Raw genomic sequence first — 22,927 nt, 5'->3', positions numbered from 1 at the left:
GTACCGTTGGATCTTGTGTGCTTTGGCCTTAAGCCTCTGTTTTACATCTTCTATTGTGTTGTTTAGTCCCCTCTCTTGTACTTTGTATTTCTCGTTGAGTTCCTCCCTTGTTTTCTTGCTTCTTAGCCTTTTTCTCTGCCATCTCTTTCAGTTTACTCAAGTCAGATCTCATCACCATGATTTGCTTTTCCAGGCGCCTTTTCCAAGGAGGTTGCTGTTTTGGTTTCTGTTGGGTTGGTTGTGACGGTGGTGTTGTTGTTCGAATCCCTATCAGTTCTGCTACTAATCTTGCTCCTGCATATGTCAAGTTTTTTATTTGTTTCTGTGATACTGGTGGTGTGTATTAGGCCCAATTATTTCATTGACCTCACTTGTTTTCTCCCTTAATTTCTTGGTGTTGTAGGCTTTCATGGAGGGGATCTTTGTTCTCTCTGTATCTGGCTCATCCATATTATTATTATTATTATTATTATTAATTATTATTATTATTATTATTATTATTATTATTATTATTATTATTGGTCTATCACAGTCCTCCAATTCGACTGGGTGGTATTATAGTGTGGGGTTCCGGGTTGCATCCTGCCTCCTTAGGAGTCCATCACTTTTCTAACTGTGTGCTGTTTCTAGGAGCTCACTCTTCTGCATGAGGCCTGGAGCTACTTCAGCCTCTAGTTTTTCCAGATTCCTTTTCAGGGATCTTGGGATCGTGCCTAAGTTCCTATGGATTATGGGTTCAATTTGTTTCCACTGGCATATCCCATATCCTTCTTATTTCTATTTCCAGGTCTTGATACTTATCCATTTTTTCCCTTTCTTTCTCTTCAACTCTGGTGTCCCATGGTACTGCGACATCAATGAGTGATACTTTCTTTTTGGTTTTGACTGGTCTATTTGCACATATCACCCTATCTGTTATATCTGTTATGATGCCTTAGTCTCAGAGGATCTTTGCCTAATCCTTTTCTATCACTCCTTCAGGTTGTGCTCGTACCCTTATTACTGCAAGGTAGCGCGGATGTTACTTGCACAGGCTCCAGTGGAGGACTTTTGCCACTGAATCATACCTCTTTTTGTACTGGTTCTTTACAAGTGTCGGACATTCGCTTGCTATGTGGTTTATTATTATTATTATTATTATTATTATTATTATTATTATTATTATTATTATTATTATTATTATTTGAAAATATTAATAAACTTATAGTACATGTATGTACCATAAAAATTCTTTCATTTCAGTAAAAGAGAGCGGAGGAGAATTATTATTCTTATTATCTAATGTTATTTAATTTACACATAAAAGTCGGAAAACCTATAAATCACATAAAGAATTGAACAAACACTTTTGCAGGGTTTCTCGAGGATTCGCAAATGTTCACATCTCTGTGAAAAAACTCGTATATGATAATTAGTTAGCTCCCTTCCCAATGAAAAGTTTGCGCTATTGTGAATTCGCGCAACTCGCATTGCAAAAGATTGAGGTATTACTGAACTTTAACTTGTAACAAAATACATCAAGCACAAAGCATGTAGCATACTGTATCTCTTCTTCTCTATTTTTGCTTTGTACTTAATGTATTTCGTTCAGAGCTGGGCATCGCTACTCAAATTTTGGTTCCGCTCTCCGCAACTTTGAAAGGTGGTTGCCGCTACCGCTACTTCTATTCCGCAACTTTTTTAACTTTTTGAAACCGCTACCCGCACCAAGGTTTTACTGCAAAGCGCAACTTAAAGTGCAACTCAAAATTATGTAATAGCTTTTTTTAATTAAACAAATTCTAACATGTTTATTGATTTACACAAAAATAGTGGGAAAACTATTTTTTACTCCATTAGGGTAATCCCATAATAGAGTAAAAATACTTTGCAAGGATACAATTGTACCCTCTTAAAGAATTTTACAGTATTAATGATAAAATCACTATATCAGCACGAAAAATGCACAGAAAGTTTGTATCTTGAAACTCCTACTCCTCCTGCAGCTTCTTGAGGCTCAATTATATTGAGGTTCCCCTTCATGAAGACAAGGTTTTCAAAGTTGTGGGCGGTGAGGGACGACCTCGTTACATTTTTCGATGTTTCGTTTTTAACGGTAGAGTTGCGGAATTAAATTTTTAGTTCCGCAATCTGAAACCCAGGTATCTGACAACCCCCAACTTGGAAGCTTCTGCTAGCTTCCCACAACCACATTTCCTTAGGCTGCATAACATTGCCAACCACCGGAGAGCAGGGTTTTCAATTTTTAAAGTTATATTATTATGGGCGGTGTTTAAATATCTTTGCCCCTGTTCCAAATCCAGTATATAATAATATATGAAACTCTCAGTCACGGCCTAGTGATGGCCTGTGTTGTTGGCCCATATGGTCGAGCCAGATGTACTACCATGGCTAATTTTAGATTTAAATGAAATAGAAACTACGGAGGATATAGAGCTGCAATTTGATATTTTTGATGATTGTAAGGTAGGATAGCTCACATACCATGGAATTTGCAGTCCTCTAGCCTCAGTGGTTTTTAAGAGCTAAAGGCGGACAGGATAAGTGCAGATCACAGACAGACAGACAAATAGCCATCTCAATCATTTTCTTTTACAGAAAACTACAAATGTTTACTCAAGTATTGATGTGCTTACACATACGACCACACTTCCTCAGAATTCCTCTACTGAGGTAGAACTGTTTTAGTCAACCACCAGACCGAAACCTAAACCGCACTGGTGCTATTAGGCTGTTAGAGGCATTATCTAGAGACAGCACTCATCTTGCGTGTGAAGACTGGAATCGGATGAAAAGTAGTCGACATTCCCCTCGGCAACCTCGGCTCAACGAAATGGGAACGGACAAACAACCAGGAGTACAACAACATCCCTATACAGGGCAGAGATGTGGGAAGGAAACCATTGTCAACCAGCACAGAGAGGAGGCCAACACCAAGGATATAAACCACAACCACGGGTGCTCGGCTCAACGCAATGGGATCAAACAAAACCAGGACTACAACAACAGCCCCGTCGGGGCATTGATGTGGGAGGGAAGCCATCGTCAACCAGCACCCTGAAAAGGTCAACGCCAGGGATACAAACACCGCAAGATGGCGGTAATACAAACCAGTAAGAAAACTCACAATTATCAGAACGACTACCATGCATCGAAAATTAACCACTTTGGCAAAATTAGAAAAATGGGATGCATTAATTGTGGTGAATTCAATCATCAACATGTAGGGTGCAAATTCGATCACCAACTACGGTGTAGATATTGTAATCGATTTGGTCATAAGAGTTGTTTTTGTTCATATTACAGTGATTAGACAACTGGCAAAGAAGGCAAGGGTGAAAAAGGTAAAATTACAAAACAAATTGAAAATTGTTCTTATAAATAGTAGATCAATGTTATCATGTCTAGATTAAGTTAAACTAATGGTTTTAGACCAAAATATTGACATAATTTATTATGTATCTCAGAAACATGGTTGGTCCCAAGTATTCCAGATCGAGTAGTTGATATTGGGTTTTTATATATTTCGCAATGATGTTGGTAGAGGCGGTTGGTTCTTGCATGTATGTGAAGAACTGTCTAAAGGTGAAAAAACGTTTAAAATTGATCGTCCCCCATGTAAAGATATTTCGAATGCAGGTGGATTAGGGTACAGTTAAGTATATTACCATCCATAATAAATGGTTGGCGCCATGTATCGTCATCCACATCCCAGATCCGAAAGTTTTGAACACATTCGGAAGGTTCTTCAAACAATAGCTCTTAAAGATAAAAGCATATACCTCCTTGGTGATATAAATTGTATTTTAGATCGTCGATCGAAACTTCAGAAAAATATAAGTATTCTAAATTTTAGTCAATTGATAGCTAAACGTACACGAATAACAAATACAAGCAAAAGTCTCATAGATGTAGCGACCACAAATCTCAAAGAAAAGGTTCTATCTGCAGGTGTAGAGGGCGGGGACGTCTCTAACTGGGGGAAGTGTTAAAGCCAAAACGTGAAAAAGTAATTAAAACTTTCAGAAGTTTAAAAGATTATAGTCAGGAAACTTTCTGCAACACATTATTAGACAAAATAGACATATTAGATCAAATTTTAAGAACTGATGACGTAAATGTACAGACATATTTTCACAACCACTTTCATGTCTAGCTTGGACTCGTGCGCTCCCATTGTATAACTTAAGAAATTACTCGACCACCAGGGGGCGCCTTGGATGACAGATGACATTAGATACGAAATGAGATTAAGGAATAGTTTAAAGGAATATTTGCACTTTGAATATGATGACATCACGGGTGCTTTGTACTAGAAACTATCTGAAAAACGAGTATAACGCCAATTCGGTTGGCTAAATCAAACTTACATAAAAGTAACTTAATAAATGGAAGAAATAACAAGAAAAATATGCAGAATATCATAAATAAAGTCATTCCAAGCAAAAGTAAATATAACTCATAATGGGTTAACGATTCAGCGGCCTCAGCAGAAACCGATCGATGGCGAAAGTATAACTCAACTAAGTCAGCAACGATACAATGAAACAAAGTGTTTACGATCACGTTTGAGGCCACAGCCAGTAAGTGTTGAGACCGTCATCAAACGGTTATGGATTTTGAAGAACAAACATTCCAGCGGAATGACGGCATTCATTAGATTTCTGAAAGATTCTTTACGCCGCGTAAATAATACGTCAATAGTTACCAAGAGAAGGCAGTGGCAAATCAACTGTATGAATTCTTGTCAACGTATAATCTTTTCTCAGAATCTCGGCATGGTTCTAGGAAAGGCCTATCAACGCAAACTATACTAATCAAAATAACAGAACATTTTTATCAAAAGTATCTCTGCTAGCTTTTTATGATCTTTCGAAATATTTTGACAGTGTCTCCCACTCCATACTATACAAAAGATGGACGACCTTCAGATAGATGACGTTTTGGTTCAGTAATTGCACCCAAGTAGTCAAGATAAATTCAAATATATTATCAACACAAAATATTGAATACGAGGTTCCTCAAGGTTCTGTTTCAGGTCCACTCCTTTTTATCATATTCGTAAACGACCTACATATAGGTCCGGCGACACTATACACAAGTACAATTTGCAGATGATCCACAGCTCCTCCTTTCAGATTTAGACTCTCTTGTGCAAAGAATGGAAGCAACAATGGAGCGTGTAAATAAATACTTTTCTGAAAATGGTTTAAAGGTAAACACAGACAAAACTCCATTCATCTTTATTGGATCTAGAGCATTCATAACCCGCATATCACGACATGAAAATTAGAGTTGGCAATTCCGAAATAAGCCCAAAAGACTCGGCTAAGGATCTCGGTGTCATGTTAGATTGTTATCTCTTTCGGAAAGCATGTGGACTACGTTTGTACAAAAGCAAACGGCGTAATTTTCTTTTTAACGAAAAATAAAGATATGTTCAAAGACCAGACTAGAAAAATTGTTGTCGAAGCATTGGTCGTAAGTGTTTTCTCATATTGTTTTCTAGGGTACCGCCAGCATAAGAAATAAACTTCGAAAAGTACAAAACTTTGCCGCAAAAATAGCAGTAGGTTATGGACGAAAACGTGACCATGCTACACCTTTCATTAAAAGATTAGAATGGCTTAAAGTTATCGGACTGCTGCAGTATCATAAGTCAGTCTTCATGTTTAAAATAGTAAATAGGCACGCTCTGGCAGGCCGTCCCACAGGTCGGACGCACTCGTGAAAGAACCACAAGAAATACGCTGGTACCAAGAACCAGGACAAAGATTGCTGATAGGGCTTTATCTGTTCGAGGCCCAATTCAATGAAACAAATTACCGAAAATCATACAGTAGGAAAACAGAATGACAACAATTAAAAACAAACTTAAAGGATAGCCTATATAGATGAAGTAGAAATATATTCTTGCCGATATGAAATTAGCTTACTGTAGAGAATGGAATAGTTATTCAGATAAGTAAAATTAGATCACCCCACCAAATCTACAACAAACGTATGTAATAACTCTGTAATAATGGTATAAATATATGCGCTCATATTTTGTTGTGTACTTTTACTGTATTCAATAATTTGTATAGGAAATTATTTTCTAGCTACACTTCAGTTCCATTGTACAATCGAAAGCTATGTATATTCTGTAATAACCACAAAATTTTGTTAAATAAAAGCATTTGTTGATATATATATATATATATATATATATATATATATATATATGTATATATATATATATATATATATATATATATATATATATAATAAACTTCAAAGTATGAGTTAGTGTACCCGTAAATGGTTTTAATTAAGAATGACATCAAGCGATTAAAGAAACTGACTACCAGATAGTATGAAGGCCGAGGAATGGGTTTTATTCTGAACTGATACTTTTAAGACATATTAGACCTTGAGTCGGTTTTGATAAGATTGATATGGGGAGAAACATAAAAACAATTATGGCGATGCTTTTTCCTGTATTTGTTTTGATAAACACACACACACACACACACACACATACACACACACACACACACATATATATATATATTATATATATATAAATATATAATATATATATATATATTTATAATTTATATATATATATATATATAATATATATAAATATATATATATTATATAATATATATATATACATATATATTATATATTAAAATTTATATATTATAATATTTATATATATTATATATATAGATTTATATATATATATATATATATATATATATATATATATATATATATATATCTATTAATATATATATACATAATATATATATATATAGATCTATATATATATTATATATATATATATGGTATGTATATATTTATACTATACAATATATATATATATATATAGATATATATCTTTTTTTTTCTTTACAAAATTTATCCGTGGCTGCGTGCAAGTTTTGTGCTAAAGTCTGGCTGAAAGGGTACAATTTGGCTAATTAGAATGAAATTGTAATAAGTCTTGGAAGTCTTACCACACGTCTGTCCAAATTTGCCAGTACGAAACTATGTCTATGCGGTGCATTTAGAAGTCACTTGTTTAGTCGTCCCCTTTTGCTCAGCAGCTCCCCATATCTATTGGGATATACTCGTACGGGCAAAATTGGGATGAGCCTTCCATCTCTCAGCTCGTAAGAAAAATAACTACCTTTGCTACTGTGTTTCCTCACTTGTCAGTCTTTTGCGGTGTGATGTTAGCTAATTCACATTTCGTTTCATTTTCCTTTTTTTTCTATATACTTCAATTAGAATGAGACGAAAATTTAAGGGACATGACGTAGGACACTGAAAAAACCAGAAACGTGAAAACACTTGCATTGCCTTAGCGAACTATCTGCAAATTGTAAAGTGAAAAAATAGATTCATTATAAATAACATACAGTACTTATCCTATGAATATTGCCTTGGAAATCCTAAACAGCCATGAGAAATTGACAAAATTTAGAAGGGGAGCCATCGGTTCGGACTTGAATTTGTGGTAACATGTTTTGGTTGCATCATTGTCATTGAAGAGCCGACTTTGGTTGCGGAACGACAACGAACCACTGCAACTACGTAACCCTCATCATGTCAATTTTAACCTTTTGGCGGTGTTGTACACGACCCGCTGCAGTTTTTGTGCAGCCCAGATCTTCAGCTGCATATCACAAAAAGGTAGGATGATGCCTTTAAACATTTAATCGCTTAGTAGCGAGAAAATGACTAGCTAGGTCTAGGCTTCGAAGAGCAATGTTGGTGGGCCCAGTCATCCATGTACCTAAAGACGTAGTAGGTAATAGGCCTATGGCCGTATGTTAGATTCAGACCAGCATTTCTCAGAATAACCCTCTATTCTTTAATGTGACAAGATTAAAATTAGAAACTTAATGCCCAGCGTGAGTCTCCATAAGTTAGTAGCTACCTAGGTAGTACTTAAGTAATACCTATAGGCTAGTACCTATAGGCTATTAGACTAGTGCCGTCAGTGCACTTCATGGCGGTGCAGTGTAGGCTTATACCTAATGCCTACATTGCACCGCAGTAGGCGCACTGACGGCACTTGACTCCTTTACGAGGATAGGCTTATTGTAGCCAAATAGCCTACCTATAGGTAGGCTAGCTTACGTAAGGTTGTTTGCAGTCCCTTCGGCCCCAGTTTCTAACCCCCTGTCATTCCTTGTATTGTAGTAGCCCATAGTACCTAGCTAGTAGGTAGGCCTCCATATGTATTCTCTTTCTTCCATCTTGCTGCCCACCTTCTCGTAACGATTCATACCTAGGTAGTGCACCTGCGAGGTTTTCCTCCTGCTACACCTTTCAAACCTTGCCACCCTTCATTTCTGTTTCAACGCTGAGTGGCTTTAGTTGCCCCGGTGCTTGGCACGTAGCCTAGTATGTACCTAGCCTATGCCATAAGTCTATACCTACCTAAATCAATCAATCAGTAAACTAAGCCTAGACAATTTTCCAAGCCTATAGGCTAGGCCTAGTAACCTAAAGTGGGTGGGTTTGATTGACTTCTATCCAAGGCTTACCTATACCTAGTAGGGGGAAACACCAGCGACTACCAACCCTTATCACGGTGAACAGGTCTTATTCACTCGATATTTAAATGGTGAAACAAGAATACAATTAGGGTAAAACACCTCGGCAGGCCAAACAGGCCACCTACAATCAACGTTTGCCACCCTCCGAAAAAGTACATTATAACGCATCCTGACACCGGAGATGGGCATCAGTCACGACTTGTTGTTGGTGAGAAACGGAGCTAAAGACCTCTACTCTCCTTTCGAAGTAAGTATTTTCTCCAAAGTTAGAAATTAAGGCCAAATTTTAAGATTTAAACAGAGGGTACTGAAAATGGCATCCACAGCAGTGGAAATCTCACCAAAACGCTTTAGAATTTTTACTCACAACTAAAAATGTTTCGAAGATTGACGCCATCTTGATGTTTACGGAGTCGCTTGTGTCAACAAACTTTCCATTTCCTGTGATAAATCCACACACCACTTGTACCCACAGACGCTGGGGCACTTTTCATCACAACAATCAAAACACGATTTCTCACCAACAAACAAGTTAGGAGTAAACAGCTGTTTTGGTAGAAGATGACGAGAAGCGCGCTCTTAGCTAATTTTTAAATAAATAGTAAAACATCAATATTTTACATATTTATGCTGATTAATTTGAAAATATTCGTTATTGAAAAAGTAACTCGACTCTGACTCAAATTCAAGTAATTATTTTTCTGAATTAGAACGTTCTTTTAAGTTTGTATTATGACGTCACGACCTCTGACTTTGGTACCTATTGTAAATAATTGCTATACTCAACTGTCTTGCAGAACAGTTTACCAGTTATTCATGCAGATTGTTATCAGCCATTCATGTAATTGTTATAATTGTAATGTGCATATATATCTTTATTATTTACTCTTTGGATATATGAAGATGTTTTACTGCTGGATTACCGCCGTAGTGTGACGCAATCGTTTTCGGTCCCTGGGCCTCTGTCTGTTTTCGCACCATAAGAAATTATGGGGCCGAATTTGCAATGACCAGAAAGTTGTTAAAAGAGGAAAGTTAGCATTGAGGGGCATATGTTTTAACTGAGAAAAATACAAATTTATTCAATAGCTAGCTTGTAAAAAAATACTTGGTTATAAAGACTTGATTGACAACTAAGCAGCATGTCTACTATGGTTTCAGAGACAGTGCAAGCACGTTTTTGGGCAATACCTATTTTCTGTAACGAACACGTAAACAGAACGAGATTTGCTATAGTGCATTACACCCAGTGCCGTAATTTATAAGGGTATCGTGAATCACTAATCGTAAAGAATAACACACTTCTCCTTGTACCAAGAGACAAAAACTCCATTATGCAGAAATGGATACGAACACGTGTATAAAGCTCCACCTACCCTCTCCCCCCCCCCCCCACCCCCTCCACGCCACCCTTTTCTTCTTCTTTCTCTCTCTCTCTCTCTCTCTCTCTCTCTCTCTCTCTCTCTCTCTCTCTGTTGCCATTCGGTATGTGTTGACCCTCCAAACTGGGTATAAGACTACACACAAAACGTTGAAATTGGTGAAATTAGGCTATGTATTGGAAGTATATATACATAAATATTAAAGCAATTTTATCATTATTGCATTACTATGACAACTAGAATTCATGGAAACAGTTTATAATAATGGAACGGCGTATGTGTGAAGCCTCCACTAATGTGGCAACAATGATTTTGCCATTCTTAGCATGCAAACATTAAGGTTACATTTATTTCCTGCATACGGGTTATTAAAGAAATTCAAAATACTAATATAGACTGAAATCAATGAAAAGTGCTAGCAAAAACAAAAAAGCAAAAAAAAAAAATGTATATAATTCACTTTTCCGTTGTCGTTCCTCTATGGTTTTCGGCAGCCAGATGTACGAAAACATTAGAAACATTTGATTGTATCTACTTTAGAAATATCTCGTAATTTTCGGGGGGGGGGGTAATTTGGTTGCAAAAAAGGGATAATATACATGAATTAAATCAAAATTTTTTAAATAAACAAAGTAAATTTAAACTAAATAACGAGTAAAGTAAACAATTTAGGGAATAAAACTTTGCAGTTTTCGTCGTCTGTCGCGTCTGCTGTTCATAACTGTGTTTGTGGCGCGCGCGCTTAGAAACCAGGAACAGCAACGGGTTTAAAGTGCAATGTGGAGTGAACTGAGACCAAAATGTGTACAATAACAATCAAATAAGCACTGTGGAGTTTCAGTTGCGATGGCAGTAAGGATAAAAACCACCGTTTACAAGATAAGAATGAATTCAGTTCAAACCATAACCCCAGGAATAACAAGTTTCATTCTTTCACTAATATAGGCAACAAAATGTTGTTTTATTGTGCTGATTACAACTGCAATCTTGAGTAAGATCAATAAACGTTACATATATACGCTAACATTGTTCAAATGAGTGCTGGGAAGGCTGGGGAAAGATGGTGGCTGTCACTGATCAGAACCTTCCATGCAAAACGTAGCAGCCATATTGGATTTCAAAACTGCCTTGAAAACATATTTTACAAAGAGCTCACATGCTTATTTTAGTTCGTATGGGGCTTTCATATATCACATTATGTTGACGAAACTTCAATCTTTTAAATGGTATGCTTAGAGTTGCAATTGTATTCTTGTTTCACCAATTTAATATCGAGTGAATAAGACCCGTCCACCGTGATGAGGGTTGGCCTGCCGTGGTGTTATACCCTACAACTCCAAGCATACCATTCAAAAGATTGAAGTTTCGTCAACATAATGTGATATATGAAAGCCCCATATGAACTAAAATAAGCATGTGACACTCTTCGTAAAATATGTTTTCAAGGCAGTTTTGAAATCCAATATGGCGGCTACCGTGGGATGTACAGGTTCTGATCATTGACAACAATCATCTTTCCCAGCCTTCCCAGCACTCATTTGAACAATGTTAGCGTTTAGTATATGTAACGTTTATTGATCTTACTCAAGATTGCAGTTGTAATCAGCACAATAAAACAACATTTTGTTGCCTATATTACTGAAAGTATGAAACTTTATTCCCGGGGTCATGGTTTGAACTGAATTCATTTTTACCTTGTAATCGGTGGTTTTTATCCTTACTGCCATCACAACTGAAACTCCACAGTGCTTATTTGATTCTTATTATACACATTTTGGTCTCGATTCACTCCACATTGCACTTTAAACAAGTTGCTGTTCCTGGTTCCTAAGCGCGCCGCGCCACAAACACAGTTACTAACAGCAGACGACGAAACTGCAAAGTTTTATTCCCTAATTTGTTTACTTTACTCGTTATTTAGTTCAACTTTACTTTGTTATTTAATAATTTTAATTTAATTCATGTATATTATGCCTTATTTGCAACCAAATTACCCCCAAAAATTACAGATATTTCTAAAGTAGATACAATCCAATGTTTCTAACCTTGTCGTATATCTGGCTGCCGAAAACCATAGAGAAACGACTACGGATAAGTGGAATATATATATATATATATATATTTTTTTTTTTGCTTTTTTGTTTTTGCTAGCACTTTTCATTGATTTAAGTCTATATTAGTATTTTGAATTTCTTTAATAACCCGTATGCCAGAAATAAAATGTAACCTTTAATGTGTGCATGCTAAGAATGGCAAATCATCGTTGCACATTATTTTAGTGGCGGCTTCACCACATACGCGATTCATTATTATAAACTGTTTCCATGAATTCTAGTTGTCATAGTAATGCAATAATGATAAAATTGCTTTAATATTTATGTATATATACTTCCAATACATAGCCTAATTTCACCAATTTCAACGTGTTGTGTGTAGTTCTTTATTCCCATTTGGAGGGTCAACACATACCGAATGGGAACAGAGAGAGAGAGAGAGAAAGGAAGGCGAAGGAACGAAGAAGGAAAGGGGTGGCGGTGGAGGGGGGGGGGAGGGTAGGTGGAGCTTTTTATGCGTGTTTCGTATCCATTTCTGCATAATGGAGTTTTTGTCTCTTGGTTACAAGGACAAGTGTCAATATTCTTTACGTTAAAAGAGGAAAGTTGGCATTGAGGGGCATATATTTTGATTGAGGAAAAATACAAATTTATTCAATTGCTAGCTTGTAAAAATACTTGATTACAAAAAAACTGGATTGACAACTAAGCAGCATACTTACTATGGGTTTCAGAGACAGTGCAAGCAAGTTTTTTTTTGGCAATATTTCTGTAACGAACACTTGTATCAGAACGAGATTTTGCTTTTGTGCATTACACCCAGTGCCGTAATTTATAAGGCACTGGGTTTAATGCACAAAAGCAAAATCTCGTTCTATACAAGTGTTCGTTACAGAAATATGCCAAAAAACTTGCTTGCACTGTCTATGAAACCCATAGTAAGTATGCTGCTTAGTTGTCAATCCAGTTTTTTGTAATCAAGTATTTTTTACAAGCTAGCTATTGAATAAATTTGTATTTTGTTCATGAAATTTACCTGACAGATATATATATAGCTGCTTTTCTGAAGTCCGACAGAATTTAAAAATTCGCGGCACACGCAGTGGGCGGCCAGGTGGTAGTTACCCATTCCCGCCGCTGGGAGGCGGATATCAGGAACTATTCCCATTTTCTATTCATGTTTTTTTCTGTCGCCGGTCGGTAAACAACTGTTTACAGCCTCCGCCTAGGATTTTGAAAACTTCATTAGCCACTTAAGTATCCTAATTATTCTTTCGATTATTAACTTGGATTTGTGGCTAGGCATACGCTATCGTAAATTTTTTCATTGCATTTGATGTCTGAAGCTAGTTAGCCTAGTTTCAGACTTTGTTGTCTGCATGGTAAGGTGAGGCTACCGGAACTTTCGGTAGACACTCGCTTAGTATATATGACGTTTACATGTTTTCTTTGCATAAGTTCAATGTAATTAGTGTAATGTGTGACTGATTACGGAAGAAGGAGGATTCATTTACGCATTTTAGAGCGTGTTAGAATCAGGAGTTTTCCTCCACAGTAAACAGAAGTTAGAAATAATGAACCTTCTAACCTCCTGTAGATTTTATTTTGCCTAACCCTGTGGTATGGCTTACGGGCCTAGTAGAAGTGTCTGCTAGAGGATTACATCAAGTAATCTTAGACTAAAGTGCTCTCTCTCCAATCATGTTGTGAAGTGTAGTGACCCCTTGTGTTGTGGAGGGCGTCAGATCGGCCCCATAATGCCTCTAGGCCTGGCTGGACCTCTGTCGGACTCCCAGGACTCAGGGAGAGGGCATGTCGAAAGCCGCAAGAGGGTTACGGGGGCTCCCCCCCCCACCGATCTGGCTCCCTTCGGCAGAACCTGTTGACGCTTCCCAGGCTGCTAAAGATCGTGCACGTGCACGAATCTTGAAGGATTGCTTCTCGTCCTCCGAGGCGTCCTCCCCACACAGGGTTGGAGTTCTCGGAAGGACTCACGCCCCCAAATAAGAAGTTTAGAGAAGAGGACGCTTCACGTCCTCTCTCTCGTCACGAGAGGATGAAAGAGTAAAGAGACCATATTTTCTCTTTTAGAAGAATGCACTGGCTCTTTTCCTAAGGGACATTTAAGGAGGCTCATTCATCTTCCCAGAAGAGTGATTTGAGCCTCCTGCGAGTGAATGCTCATGTATACATCATTTATACATTATTTTCTGGGCTCAGCTCGTGTCGGCCTATGAAAGTATCCTTAATATCATTCTTTCTAGGTAATATTAGCCTAAAATTACCAGAGAAAAACAAAAATTAAGAAAATGTCAGTAAAACTGACTCGCTCACTCTTAAAAAGAAGTGTCGGTATGATATAGGGGCGAGTGTGGAACACTACACCACGAGACAAACACCAATTAGAACTTCCCTATCAGAATCCCCCCAAGAGAGAGCTGATACCAACGGGCGATGCAGCCTCTACACTACTACTAGAGGACGCCACGGACAGCAGCGCCCCCCCCCTCCAGCGTACATCCTTAATTTTTAGCGCCAGCGACAAGTCGCCATTTTTCCGTGTGCTCGTGCTTTCTTGGATTTTATTCGTACTAATCTACGATGGAACGCTCTGCAAATGCCACGTGGCTAAGTAAGTAACTCATAAGTAACATTTTACCGTATTTTTACCTTCCGGGTACCAGTATTTTTCCTCTTAATAGGTCATATACGGTTCCCCGGTTGTCTCGTGGCGGCCATGCCGCCTCGTAAGATTCCCGGTCCTCCATACTGGGATTCTTATTACTTATGGGCTTACTTTATCACATTCATTGTTTTACATCGAGTTTTAGCTAGTTCAGCCTCCTACCATTCTCTTAGCTTGGTATTTAGGGCTATTTTTATTTCCGGCCCAGCATCCCGGCTCTTGCTCTACATCGGCTATCGCTGGCTCCGAGTAGGCTCCTGTTTCTTGGAACAGTCTGCCTCCTCCTGGGCTTCTTTCTCTTTTACTAACAGTGTCTCTTCCACCTTTCGATGTATTTTTATTATTATTTAGGGTGTTAGGCTAGCCTAGGTGCTTGTTCATGTATTGGTACAGCTTGGTTCACGTGGCCCTACCACGGTTGTGTTGCTCCGCGGCCTAGGCCACTTGCGGTCACGTGTTCCATAGCACCTTACCCTGCCCCGTCCCTCCCTCTCTGATATAGGGAGGAGCTGGGGGACCCCTTGGTTGTTATGACAACCTCATCACCTTCTCTCACACTATCGGAGGTGACCGGGGGGTCCCCCCAGCGGGGGGTATAGGGCGACCACTCATGAGGTACCGGGTCTCCATGCGGGTAGTTGGTGAGGCGGGGAGGAGTAGGCCATCCCTCCCCCCTTTTCCTCGCTCCGCCGTGTTTCGCCGGGACCTTCCTCCCCCCCTCCCCAGTTGCTCAGCCACCTCCCTCACGATACGTAAGGAGCCTTCCGTCGCAGCCAGGGCACCTTTGGTTATAGGTTACTGGCTCCGCTAGCGGGCATGATGGGCACTAGAGTGGTCGGTTGCTTGCCTACTATATCCTTATATCTCTCCCCCGCTATCGGAAGGGAGCTTACCCTTACCTACGCACTCTTCTAGTAGACGGGCGGAGAGAAGTTGTTTTATTTTTGTTATTTTAAGGATATATACCCTAATTATAAGATATTTTACAATGAATTGTGTGTTATTATATTATTTATCAACCATTCCCCGCCATTTTCCGTCGTGGTTTCCATTACCACCACACCTAGTTGGTTGATTCTTGTGCTTCCCGCCACTGGCGGAGCCATAGCCTATCTTCCAACAACCTGGTTACCACACGTATTTTGGCGGGGCTCTGGTTTTATCTAACTTATCGCTCCGGCACCAGCGGAGCATATGTTAGGCTGTAAGTGTTTACTTGGTACTCATGTACTTTTCACTTACAGGCTACCAACTGCCAAGTCCCAGCCTGTAATGCGACGCTCTACGACCCCTGTGGACATGACGAGTGCAGGTCTCACGCCCCGTGTGCCACGTCCTTCAACGAGACGATTGTCTGGCACCCCGAAGCCTGCGCCATATGCTACGACCTGGTCGGTCAGCTGGGAGATGGGGTAAGTCCATTATAGGCTTACTTATGATTTTACTAACAACTTCTAGTCGTAAGTTTGTTAACCCCGTTCCACAATTGGCAGCTAATCTCACCTTTCTTTCAGGCTAGCGGTGTGAGGGAAGTCGCCCTCGCCACCCTGAAAGCGTGGGTGGGCGGCTTTGGGAAAAACGCCGCCAAGGGCCAGCCCTACATTTTGGATAGGAAGCTGGCCATCCAGATTCACCCCGCGGGCAAAGTCAACGGGTTACGTCGACCCCTTGTCCGCTGCCCCACTGATAGCCTCCATCCAGCAAGACCTCCAGCAATCGTTTGGGGTCGTAGCCTCCCAGGAGTCGGTTCCGGACGTCGCTGCTCTGGACCTTAACCTTGAGCCAATGGCGGTAGTTAGCGAGGATTTGTTGGTTGAGGTAGGTTTGTCGGGCGCCCAAGGTCTTTCCTTGGGCGCTCCTGGATCTTCTCCTGTCCTCCCCTCTTCTTCCGCTTCTTTCCAAGGCTTTTGCGGGATCCGAGATCCCTATTTCGCCCTCCCGCTCTCTCTGTACCTCCTAAGGAGAAGGGAAAGAGAGAACCGAAGACCTTATCTAAGTCGACTTCTAGGAAGTCGTCTTCGTCTTCTTCGGCTAGGAAGTCGTCGACTTCCTATGCCGATGCGGTGAAGGCAAAGCCGGGCTCTTCCCAGTCGAAGAGCTCCAGAAGCAAGGCTTCGAAGGAGAAGGCTCGCGCTACCACCGAGTCACTGCCTTCTCCCGCCTCCGCTGCCTCCTCTCCGGCTATGCCGGCAGGGGTGGCAAGCACCAGCACCTGCGTTCCCTCTACTGTCTCACCAGGGGTGATGGAACAGGTGGGGGTGCTAGTAGGTTCCCAAATCTCCGCATTGGGAACGCGTTTCGAGCAGATGTTCGCGCAATTATCGAACAGTCTGTCTCAAACTGGACAGTCAATCACCAGGACCTCTCTAATAGAATGAGAGAGAATGAGGACCGAGTGGCTGGGCTAGCTCAGGCTCCTCCCCAGTCCTCCCCTGCATCTAGCACGGGGATTCTTCAACTTCCACCTTATGACTCCTTGCCAGCTTTCTCTATGGAGAACCCATGGAGAGTAGCTGCTTACGCTCCATTCAAGGACGGAATGATTTCTATCCCGGAGTGTGGTACTCGAAGGATTGAGGACTTCGAGTTCTACCCTCCGGGTCTGACGCAGCCTTTCATCGGGTATGCTAGGCTGACGCCAACGGCTCTCACGAGAGAAGATAAAATCTCGAAGGAGTCAGTTCTTTACAGTAGAGATCACGCCCAGCGGGAAATGGGTTCACTGCCTTGAGGACTGGGAGTGTACTAACACTAAACTCCAGGCCTACAAGAGTCCCTTCACTATTTTTCGCGACGGAAGAGGAGGTCTCTCTTCCGTTCGCCACGAAATTGGTGGAGAAGTCTCTTCAGGCAGTCCTCAAGGATGAGCCCATTCCACAGTTGAGGGAGGCGGAGTCTACTTCTCCACTCTTCCCCGCCTTCGGAGAGTTGTGGGAAAACCTGCCAGCTACATTCACGCTGGGTAAACTCAAGCCGGACTGCGCCATGGACCAGTTCGGTGAGAAATTACCTAGGCTGCCGGATTCCTAATCCAGACAGAGTTCGATGCGCGAACTAGGTTTGGCAGTCCCTCAATTCTCTCATCATTACAGAAAATGGCTGCTCTTTCCTACGCTACGGAACCGCTGTTCAAGATTCTGGCAAATCTCAGTTTCAGACGGTTCTGTCGGACGCTTTTGACTTCTTCCAGGCGAGGAGGAACTGCCGAAGAAGCATGTCCTACAAGAGTGCACAATCAGGCATGAGCCTAATAGACTCTTGGCTGCAAGCATGTGGGGAGCGGATCTCTTCCCAGAGTCCGCAGTGAACGAGGTCCACCACGAAGCTGCTAGACTCAACCAGAGCCTTAGAGCTAGGTGGGGTATTTCCTCTAAGAGGAAACAGGAATCCGTTCCCACTGCTGGCAAGAAACCAAAGAAGGCTGGTAAGAGGTTCCAGCCTTATAAAAAACTCCAACATCAGCAGCAATTTGTGCAGGCAGTCCCAGTTACCCAACAGGGACAACCTTCCACCTCTAAACAGAACCAACCTTTCCTCCTGGTGCCCCAGCAATCTCAACCATCCACTTCCTACGCTATCTCGCCGGCCTTTAACCCTGCTTATGAGGCTCAAGGCTACTCTCAACCGAGAGGTAGGGCGAGAGGTTACTTTCGTCAGCGTGGCGCAGGAAGGGCACGAGGAGTAGACAGTTCAGAGGAGGGCGTGGTGGCCAACCCGCCCATCAGCAATGAGGCCTCCCCAGGTAGGAGGGAGGCTGTTCCTCTTCCGCCACAGGTGGGGTTTCAGCAATTGGGCACAGAGCATAGTGTCCAAGGGATTAGGCTGGAGTTGGATCAAAGATCCCCCTCCAATCAAATCATTTCATCAGGTACCGTCAAAGGAATTGATAGATTACGCGGAAGAACTCCTTCAGAAAGGAGCTATTGCGAGAGTCAAACATCTAAATTTCAAGGGCGCTTATTCAGCGTGCCAAAGAAAGGCTCAACAAAAAGAAGGGTAATCTTAGACTTGTCAAAGCTAAACTCTTTCATTCGCTGCGACAAGTTCAAGATGCTTACCCTCTCGCAAGTAAGGACCTTACTTCCGCGTGGAGCCGTCACATGCTCCATCGATCTTACAGACGCATACTATCATATCCCTATAGCCAGGCACTTCCGCCCATTCCTAGGATTCAGGCTAGGGAAATCAGACATTCTCATTCAAAGTGATGCCCTTCGGTCTGAATGTAGCCCCCAGGGTATTCACAAAGATAGCAGAAGTGGTTGTACAACAATTGAGAGCTCAGGGAATCATGGTAGCGGCATACCTCGACGATTGGTTGATCTGGGCACCACAGTCGAGGAATGTCTCGAAGCTACCAAAAAGGTAGTTCACTTTTCTGGAACATCTGGGGTTCCAGATAAACAAAACGAAATCCAGACTTACTCCGGAATCTCGTTTTTCAGTGGCTAGGAATCCATGGGATTTGTCTTCCCACAATCTATCAATTCCAGTGGCCAAACGGAAGGAAATAGCAAAATCTGTCAGGCAATTCCTCAAATGCAAAACAGACGTCAAGAAGAAACAGGAGAGAATCCTAGGGTCTCTTCAGTTTGCTTCGGTAACAGATATCCTTCTGAAAGCAAGGCTGAAAGATATAAATCGAATTTGGCGGTCAAGAGCAAACTCCAAATATCGAGACAAGTTGTCAGTAATTCCACAGATCCTCCGCAACCAACTACGGCCTTGGTCAAAAGTAAAGAACTTAGCCAAGAAGGTACCCCTTCTATCCCCTCCCAGTGTTAACCTTCACACGGATGCATCCCTGTCCGGGTGGGGGGATACTCTCAGTTAAACAAACAGGTTCAGGGGACTTGGTCAGTTCAATTTCGCCAACTCCACATAAACTGTTGGAAGCAATGGCAGTATTTCTTACTCTGAAGAGACTGCTTCCCCCGAAGAAGTCTCATCTAAGGCTAGTTTTGGACGTGCAGTGGTAGTTCATTGCATCAACAGAGGAGGGTCCAAATCCAAGCATGTGAACCATGTCATGATAGCCATCTTTGCATTAGCAAACAAACACAAATGGCATCTGTCTGCCACTCACCTGGCAGGAGTAAGAAATGTGATAGCAGACGCCCTGTCCCGGTCAGTCCTCTGGAATCAGAGTGGTCTCTGGACGTCGGGGTCATTCCAGTGGGTAAGCCGGAGAGTCCCAGGTCTCCAAGTGGATCTCTTCGCCTCACAAGCGAACCACAAGCTCCCTTGCTATGTGGCCCCCAACCTGGACCCTCTGGCTTATGCCACGGACGCCCTGTCGTTAGATTGGAATCAGTGGAGGAGGATTTATGTTTTTCCTCCAGTGAATCTTCTCTTGAAAGTCCTAGACAAACTAAGGTCTTTCAAAGGGATAGTAGCTCTGATTGCACCGAACTGGCCCAAGAGCAACTGGTATCCTCGTTCTTTTGGAATTGGGTCTCCGACCTCAACGGATCCCCAATCCCAAACTGTCACAATCAGTACAAATGAGGACTGTGTTCGCTTCCTCAAGAACTCTCCAGACCCTAACTTTATGGACTTCATGAAGTTTGCGGCTAATAAAGATGCTGACATTGATCCACAGAATATTCTCTTCCTAGAATCGGATAAGAGAGAGTCAACCATTAGACAATATGACTCAGCTGTTAAAAAATTAGCATCTTTCTTGAGAGAATCGAACACTACAACCATGACAGTTAATTTGGCTATATCCTTTTTCAGATCCCTGTTTGAAAAAAAAAAAGGTTTAGCAGCTAGCACGATTACCACTCACAAATGCGGCTTTGAAGAAAATCTTTCAAGTAGGTTTTCAGATAGATTTGACTGAATCTTATTTCACATCTATCCCTAAAGCCTGTGCTAGACTTAGACCTTCTCAGAGGCCTACTACAGTTTCATGGTCTTAAATGATGTCCTCAAACTAGCTTCAGATACTGACAACTCATCTTGTACATTCATAATGCTCCTGAGGAAGACATTATTCTTATTAAGCCTAGCCTCAGGAGCTAGAATTTCAGAACTGTCGGCTCTATCCAGGGTGGGATGCGGGTCATGTGGAATTCCTCCCATCAGGAGAAGTTCTACTTGCTCCGGATCGTAGCTTTTTTAGCCAAAATGAAGATCCTCTTGCAAGGTGGGCTCCTTGGAAGGTTATCCCACTTCCACAGGATCCTTCTCTCTGCCCAGTATCAACTCTTAGAGCCTTTCTATCTCGTACTTCTTCTAGATCCTCAGGTGCTCTCTTTATGAGAGAAAAAGGTGGTACTTTATCAGTTAAGGCATTAGACAGCAAATCCTTTACTTCATTAAACAAGCCAACCCTGAGTCATTCCACCAAAAGCACATGATATCAGGGGAGTAGCCACCTCAATCAATTATTTCCAACATATGAAACTTTGAGGATCTTAGAAAGTATACTGGATGGAAATCCCCGACAGTCTTTAAACGGCATTATTTAAAGTCCTTGGAATCTTTAAAGTTTTCAGCAGTAGCAGCGGGAAACATAGTTTCCCCTGATACTGTTTAGTAGTTGTAGTATTGATCCAGGTCTCCTTTCTACCTACTTCCAACCAACATGCCTCAACCTATCGTCAGGCTACTCAACATCATAGCCTTAGCCGTTGTATTCATATAGTGGATTGTCCCTTATTTTTTTGCTAGGGACACCACTTTTGTACTGATATGTACTTCAGTGTACCTACCATTATTTTTATGCTAGGGTAGGACACAATATGTTTGTATATTCACCATTTTGTGTTCATGATGAACTTCAGTCTCAATGTGTTTGTATATATTTTGGAATAATTGTATTAATGATGGATTTCAGTGTACCTACCCTTATTTTTGTGCTAGGGTAGGACACATGTATGTATATATTGTATAAATTTAGTATTCTAGTTAAGTAAATCCCAATTTGCCTTATTTTACATGCATCTCTGTAAATTTCTTTATTTACCATTTAAGTACTTTAAGTTTACTAACATTCTATTATTTTACTGTTATAATAAGTTAGTTTAAGTGCTTAATTTGTATGCTGTAATTGATTTACTTATATTATATCCATCATTTTAAACTGTTTTTCATTGTTTCCTTTTCCATCTTGTCGTTTCTCTGGTACTCTTTCATAGGCCGACACGAGCTGAGCACAGAAAAGGGATTTTGACGAAGGAAAATCTATTTCTGGTGATTGGCTCGTGTCGCCCTATGAAACCCCCCCTTTTTTATGGTTTGTTTTCCCCCCTTGCAGGACAAGATGTATTTAACTGTTTTAATTAAGGATGACCGCTAGGGGCGCTGCTGTCCATGGCGTCCTCTAGTAGTAGTAGTAGAGGCTGCATCGCCCGTTGGTATCAGCTCTCTCTTGGGGGGATTCTGATAGGGAAGTTCTAATTGGTGTTTGTCTCGTGGTAGTGTTCCACACTCGCCCCTATATCATACCGACAGCTTCTTTTTAAGAGTGAGCGAGTCAGTTTTACTGTATTTTCATTTTCTAATTTTTTGTTTTTCTCTGGTGGATTTTAGGCTAATATTACCTAGAAAGAATGATATTAAGGATACTTTCATAGGGCGACACGAGCCAATCACCCAGAAATAGATTTTTCCTTCGTCAAAATCCCTTAAGGAGGCTCATTCATCTTGCCAGAAGAGTGATTTGAGCCTCCTGCGAGTGAACGCTCATGTATACATCATTTATATATTATTAAGGAGGCTCATTCATCTTGCCAGAAGAGTGATTTGAGCCTCCTGCGAGTGAACTCTCATGTATACATCATTTATACATTATTAAGGAGGCTCATTCATCTTGCCAGAAGAGGATTTGAGCCTCCTGCCGAGTGAACGCTCATGAAGTTAGAGCTGTTTCAACCTCGCTAGCATTCCAAAAGAATTTGGTAATCAAGGACATTCTTGATTCCACCTTTTGGAGGAGCAACTCAGTATTCGTCTCCTCTCCTCATGGCGCTCCGTATACGTTATGTAACGTTCGCTTTACTTCGAAAAAGCAAGCTGATAAGTTTGACGGCCGGCAAGCTTGCTTTGCACAGTCAAACAATTATGTCTCTGGTCGGCATAAGAAGGGCAATTTAGACGTGAGGAAGCTTTTGGAGGTGCTCCGACGTCCTATAAGTAGAGACATTCTCCAGGACGCTCGGCAAGCACCTTGCGGAAGATCGGAAAAGCCATAACGTCCTTCCTTTTTTAGTGTTCACACTCTTCCAGGAGCAGCGAGCG

The 22,927-nt window shown here is 41.0% G+C and overlaps 1 protein-coding gene and 1 long non-coding RNA gene across 2 annotated transcripts in view; one reads left to right on the top strand and one right to left on the bottom strand.

Annotated features, from left to right (window-relative positions):
- LOC135224587 (iron-sulfur cluster assembly enzyme ISCU-like) overlaps positions 1 to 22,927 on the bottom strand; it is a 244,126-nt gene that overhangs the window by 2,745 nt on the left and 218,454 nt on the right. The window lies entirely within an intron of this gene.
- LOC135225019 (uncharacterized) overlaps positions 7,519 to 22,927 on the top strand; it is a 110,297-nt gene continuing 94,888 nt past the window's right edge. The window contains exon 1 of the long non-coding RNA XR_010316875.1: positions 7,519 to 7,686. This is a non-coding gene — a long non-coding RNA (uncharacterized LOC135225019). The remainder of the gene's footprint in view (positions 7,687 to 22,927) is intronic.

This window comes from Macrobrachium nipponense, chromosome 12, assembly GCF_015104395.2.
Source record: "Macrobrachium nipponense isolate FS-2020 chromosome 12, ASM1510439v2, whole genome shotgun sequence".
In the NCBI taxonomy this organism is placed as follows: Eukaryota; Metazoa; Arthropoda; class Malacostraca; order Decapoda; family Palaemonidae; genus Macrobrachium; species Macrobrachium nipponense.
This window is presented reverse-complemented; position numbering and strand designations above follow the sequence as displayed.